Genomic DNA, 6,932 nt, shown 5'->3' with positions numbered 1-6,932 from the left:
CCACCTTAGTACAATCAAGGCTCCCCGTGGGGTTCTGGCAATCTGAGTTTTTGTTTTGTAGTGCAGGCAAATGCAAATTTGCCTGTGACCTAAGAGAGGATGTGCTGGGTATAGTTCTATTTGTGTGTGGTCTCTGTATTATATGTGCACTTGAATTTGTGAATGTGTGGTTTGTGGTGTGTGTATGTGGCTGAGGAATGGTTTTCTGAGTTGAAACTTAGGTACTGTGTTCCATACTTGTTTGTCACTATAACACAAATTACAGCTTGCAAAGTCCTTTGCCAATGTAGACATCTTGTTCCTTTGCCTCCTCCCAGAGCCAACAGCTGGCTGTCATCCAGTCTTTTTATAACGGTAAATAAACAAAGATCCGGAAGCAGGCCGATGTGACTGTCACTACACAATTCAGTGCTCTGGTGAGCTAATTCCTTATCTTGATAAGGTCCTTCCAGATATACTTTATACTCTGTTAGAGTAACACCGCCTATTGTGCATTCGCCTTATGTCACCTTAACCCTTAAGACACGGCAAGAAGCCTTGGCTGGATCAGCAAGACAGGGAGCATCCAGAGAACAGGAATGCAGATGGCTGACCCCACTTCTGCAGGATAACATGTCTCAGGACGCTAAGCCAGGGCAGTGAGTTGGCGGAGGCTCCCCAGCCACCGAGCGAGGCCGAGAACGGCTCTAGCAAGCTCATACTAAACCCTTTCCTCAGTTTCTTCATTAAAAGTCATATTTGCATGGTAGTACAGTAATATTTAAGCCTAGTCAACTATCCAGTTTTTGACATACTCAGGATCTGATCAAAACTTTGCAGATGTCAATCCATCAACAGAAATTTTTCCTTCACTGACCGCTGGTCAGGTCCTTCATCTCTTAGCAAAGAAATTCTCATTCTTCACCAGCAGCATTTTCTCAAGTTCATGTCTTTCAACTCTGGCCTGGAATCAGGTTCTTCATATCTCACAGATAGCCAGATAATCAAAATTATTTTGCTCGTAAGTTTTTTTATTTACAACACACAAATCCTGATGGAAATCATTGACTGTCCTTTTAAGTCCTTCCATCTGGAATGAACCAAAATTGCTTATAAACAGTAATTCTTGGGTATTTCAACCAAGTTTAAAACACTTCCTCTGTGTGGTAGAACACGGCAGTCGTAAGAGTGAATTCGAGCCAACACTTCTCAAGTTAGTGCCAAGGCACAAGTTATTTTGGGATGGATTGTTCTTCATTTGCCATGCTGAAGCAGGTGTACTGTATGTAGACTACCTACATACTCATTTAAGATATTCAAATGGATTCTTTGACAATTTTGTAGTATTTTGTTAATTTTATTTTGCGTAAAATTATGAATTAATGTGATCTCAATTCACAGCATTCTCTCATAAATTGTTCACTGGAGAATTTTTTTCCCAGGTTCAACATCATGTTTCTCAGAGTGGGCTGGGAGATGCTTGCAGGACAAGATCAAGGCACAGTGACTTCTGGAGCCTTTGTTACTTTCCTACCACAGTAACTTTGTTATATTTTCCAAGATCACCTTCCACATCTTTAATGGGAAAGATATTCTTTACTTCCCTCTTACGTCATTACTCTGTGTCGGGGTTTCATTGGGATTTGGTTTCAGTTTGTGGCCAGCCATGGTGATCAGGGCCATTAGGAGCTAAATCCAGAGCAGCTGACCCAGGCTGGCCCACAGGTGTATTCTATATCATTAACATCAAGCTCACTATAAAAGGGAGGGCTTGGTAGGAGAAGGTGGGGCTGTTTTTGTTCTCCTCTCTTCTGGTAACTGTTCTCATTGCCAATGATTGGTATTCCTGGAACCTGCTGCAACTCGGTAGCTAAGTATACTTCACTGTGTTTTGTGTTAGTATATGTATTGGTTTCTTTATTTTATTAAATCTGTTTAATTTTAACCCACGAGTCTCCCTCTTTTTCCCCAATTCCCTTCCTCAGTTGGGGAAGGGACATTAAGTGAGAGAAAAACTGTTATTGTTTAGCCCTGGGTGTGGGCTAAACAAAGACACTCTGAAGTATTCTGGGCACAGGTTGGTGGAGCAGCATTTTGCATTTGACTGCTGTACCCTGCAGATATTTAATCTATAAACTGGTTTTTTTTTTTAAATTTTTTTAAAATTCCTTCTAGATTAAAGGATTTACAAGACTATCAATACTTTCCATTAAAGTCAGTGTAAGTTGTTTTTTTTAATAAAAACCTTCCAAAAAACAAAAACCAAACAACTTTCTGGATTTTGTAAAACTGCCTTCAGTCCAATATTAAAGATGTTACTTGAGAAGTAGCAGTTGAAAATACAAAATGCAATGCAAAAGTAATTAAGATCAAGCAATCCTCTATGTTTTAGACCCATCCATACACTTGGGGATAATTCCAAGCCCATTTTTCCACTGACTCAGTGGATCAAGTGCTACGTTTTTTTTAATTTATGATTTTCTGACTTTTTGAGCTTGCTTTTGTAAATAAATATTATAACTTCAATTATTCAATAAGGAAGGTAAGTAGAGAGTTTAAATGACCTGCCTGTGGTAGATCATTATATTATCAGTTTTGTGACAGTATCAACACAAGCACATGCTGCAGTGAAGATAAGGTCCCAACTATGTCAGGGTGTGTATAAGAACACACTAAAGGACCATTTATAATTTGAAGAATTTAGGGTTTAAATTCAGGGTTAAGGCCCAATAAATCTCTTACTTATCCAGCTAGACCTGGGAAGACCAGGGTTTTCTATTTTAAAGGAAATTCTGCAGCTTTAAATGTCTCCTTTCCAAAATTGGAAGAAAAATTAGTATTACTAGATGTATTTTATAAAATATATCCCCTGAAAAATACTGTTTACTGCATAGAAAAAAAACATTTCAACATTCTTTTTGTATTACATAAAATAATTTCAGTACATGAAATCATTTGGAAATACTATATTGAAATGTTAGTTTCTGAAATTGTTGAAACAGAGCTTTTCCACTTTATTGAAAGGTGTTATCTCATTTTTTTCCAAGAAATAAAATCACAGAAATTGATTAGTATCTGCAAAATGTTTCTGCTTCGGTGAACACCATGTTTTCTAACTACAAAACCTGTTAGTTCAATATACTCTTTGAACTCTAGCCTATTGGATCAGTGTGTCCTGTTAGACAGGCGAATGCAGACACCTTGCACATCATACACCTTGCACATCATTCACCTTGTAAAATCTTCAGAAATCCTATTTTCTCCTCAGATTTCTCAGTAAAGTCTGAGGCTGCTAAGGAGCTACTTTATAAGTAGAAAATGTTACTCATATCCATAAATCGTCAAACAGACTCTACCTATCTGATCTAGAAGTCTTATGGCACACTCCTGCCAATTCCCATCACTCCAAATTCACTGGGGTTGGTTTAAAATCATGACATTTTTAGAACAACGATGAATTTTAGCCCTTCTGATGTGTCTTTTGGTATTTAAGCCTTAAATAGTGCATTTCAAGACCTCTTCTGCAGCCAGTGTGGAGTAAGCAGGTTCTGCATAAAAAAATGAAAGCACAGATTTTTAGGTTATCACAGGACTCCAGAGGAGAGGATTGTAAAAGACAGCTCTGCAGGATTCAGAAGATGGAGATGGGTGCCTGGGCTGCCCACACAGAGCATGGGAGGGATTAGTCACTGAAGGAGGGAAATTCACAGGACATGATGAACAACGACCTACACTCACTGGTGGGAAACGGCAAGATAAAACGGGGCTCAAACCAGCCCCTCCAAGGAGGCCAGGCTGCCGACTCAGCACTGCAGCGAGACATCTCTCACTCGAGATCTGCAGGAGCAACCTCCCCTGAAGCCAGGGACATAAATGGCCCCATAAAACAGTTCCCATGCTACATGTCCCAGCCCCGCGCAGGTGTCTCGTGTCCTACCCAACTTGTAAAAACACCAAGTTCCCTAGAAAAGAAATGCATATATGTTCAAGACAGCTACCCAGAATCAGCAGATACTTGAGAACAGTAGCATTAATCTCTTTTTGCCTCTGTTCCCCACTCCCAGAATGGAGATGATAATCCCAACTGTTTGCACATGCTGCCGGATAAAACACATTCATCAATGCTTGTGATCCATGGGTATGTAACAGTAAAAGCCCCACAGGATCCCAAAGAAAGAAGGGAATGAATAATTCTGCATCTAGTCTGAGGGTTATATAATATGCATTAAATAATAGTTTGAGCTGCACATCGAGTGAGGAAGATGAAAGGGACTATTGAAAACCAGTTCATTTGCTGAAAAAAAGGCAGGATTCTGTGGGAAAAGGAATATGTGATCATCTAATTAAGAAATATATAATCAACCCTACACTTAAAGGGGCCAAACTTCAAGCTCACAAGTAACCTCATTCCTAGTATTTCTTAACTTTTTCGTGCTTAACTTCACAGCTTTACTGTTTTCTCGAATGGGTTTCAGTTCCCTTCCAAAAGTACACCAGCAATAAACCCCAGGCTGGGGAATAGCGCTTTTGTCCCACACAGCCACTTTGACCAACCCAAGCAAGAAGCAGGTCTAGCTCTCCAAGGCTTCAGCTCAGACACCTTCCACTTGGGAAGCCAGGGCAGCAGCAGGTCCTGGACAACTGGCTCTAGGTGGCCCTGCTTGAACAGGGGGGTTGGACCAGATGACCTCCAGAGGTCCCTGCCAATCTCAACCAATCTGTGATTCTGTACTGTTCTAAATTTTATAAAATAGTTATTTACAACTAGTTGATAGGAAGTATTCAGAAAATGTAGGGATGCAGCAATTAGTCTCCACATGCAACAGTTATAATTTTTCATTTATTATTAATTTCTTCCAACGTAATTTTTGAAAAGAGATTGAATACTGAAGCAGAGGAAATGTATTACCAAATGTCAGCAAGAAAAGAAAAAATGAGACTATTCTCAAATTCTTACATTTTCTCATTTCTGAAATAATTGAAAAAAATAGAGGAAAACTCTGCCAATTTTCCACAAAGGACTGGAATAAAGCACAGTACATTTCCACAGCTTGTATACTGTAGGTGTTTGTTGAATGGGCTTTTCAATAAAACTCTAAAATTAACTCAAGCAAGAAAAATTAATTAACAACTTCATTGAAAATAAATTTTGACGCCTCAAGTGCATGTCAGTGTCTGAATTTTTATAACACATTCGACTTAGCATAATAAGCCTTCCTCTCAAACTTCATTCAAATAAGCATCGTCTTAGAAATCCTCACGTACCCTGAAAATGAAAAAGGACACAAAGTGACATAATCTTAAAATAATGAAATTAACATACAGTGGACATAAATAATTTTTTTCTTTCTTACGAGTACAGTGGGGTGCAATGAGGAGAACTGTAACAATAATGGCCATCCAGGATTTAGAGAATGGTGTAAGTAATTGAATTGGGAGCAGTGATGCCTGTGTGGGTGGAAATACCTCTGAATCCTCCGAAGGCATTTTGAATTTCAGAACAGCTCACTAGGTCGTTATGGGTCTCTAGAGCAGCTAACCCTTAGCCTGTTTGCAGCTGTTGGAGGGTCCATGTCACAGCATTGTAGCATCTCTTTCTTTTGGCTCTGACATCTGTCAAACCCAGGTTCAAGGTTCCTGAGGAGTTTCGGTAGGTGAGACCTTGTGCAGTTTAAAACATACCCCAAGGTGCGCCTTCCCAGTGAACACTTCATCTGAGACTGCTTTGGAGCTGATGTTGGCATTGCTACCTGAGCGATGTTCAGCAAGGGCTGCCCTCTGATGCCCCCCTTCATTTTTGTTGTGAGAACTATCAAGGAACTGTAGAGAAGTGGAGATCAGGAGGGGGTACAAAGCTAAAACCAAACAGGATCGCTCTTTGAGTGTTCAGGAACACAGAGAAGCAAAGCAAAACTTTAAGAAACTGCAGAAGGCCAGGTGCTTGAAGCTCCAATTCAGGCATCGATCTTGGAGGGAAAGATGGAGACAAAGCAGAGGCAATTAAGAAAAGTGATGTGGTGGGAGTGTGGGACAAACACGGGGTGCTAGTGTGCAAACTGCAAAGGAGAGAAGAAACATCACTGAAAGGACACTCGGGGAGGCTGTACAAAAACTGGGGAAAAGACAGGGAAGAAGAAGAGCTAGGAGGGAAGGCGAGGGAGAGGTAAGGGCAGTGGCAAGGAAATGAAGCAGCAGTAGGACAGGAGGGGTGAAAACCAGACGTCCTGGGGGGTGCAAAGTGGAGGACACCACGGGAGAAAAACTTCCACTGCGGAAAAGGTGACAAGGAAAGGAAAAGAAGTGACAACGCCAACGCATGCACACCCACGCTCACCGACACGGCTGTGCCCCAGCACACCCCCCCACAAACCGCATGTCCACCCATGCCCCAAACAGGCACGCTTCCCTCCGGGGCACACGCACCCCACCGCACGCCCCTGCGCACCAACCCGCCGCGCCGCCACCCGCGCAGCTGTGCGCACACAAAGCCACGCTCACGTACGCGGGTACCCACGAACAGCTCGGCCCCTCCGCGCTCCCACGCGCCGCTGCCTCTCCGCGCACGTATATACCACACGTACCCGCAGCTACGCGCCCGCGCGCAGGGAGCACGCCCGCGTGTACCCACGGACACGAACGCGCACACGCGGCACTCAGCTCCACGCCGCGGCCACGCGCACGCCCCACGCACGTACACACACTCCTGTGTAAACACGCGGCCACGTATATATCCCCACAGGCGCGCACGCACAAACGGCCGGAGCGCATCCACCCACCCACCCACTTGCCTCTTATGCCATGCCATGCTATGCCATGCCATGCCATGCCATGCCATGCCATGCCATGCCATGCCCACACGGCCCCGCCGCCGCCCCACGCGCGCCCCGACACGGAGGAGCCGCTCCCCGCCGCCCGCTCAGTGTCGGCGCGGCCCCTTTAAACGCGAACGAGGC

Source organism: Nyctibius grandis, chromosome 5 (genome assembly GCF_013368605.1).
Source record: "Nyctibius grandis isolate bNycGra1 chromosome 5, bNycGra1.pri, whole genome shotgun sequence".
In the NCBI taxonomy this organism is placed as follows: Eukaryota; Metazoa; Chordata; class Aves; order Nyctibiiformes; family Nyctibiidae; genus Nyctibius; species Nyctibius grandis.
The sequence above is the reverse complement of the archived record's forward strand: the minus strand, read 5'-3'. Positions refer to the sequence as shown.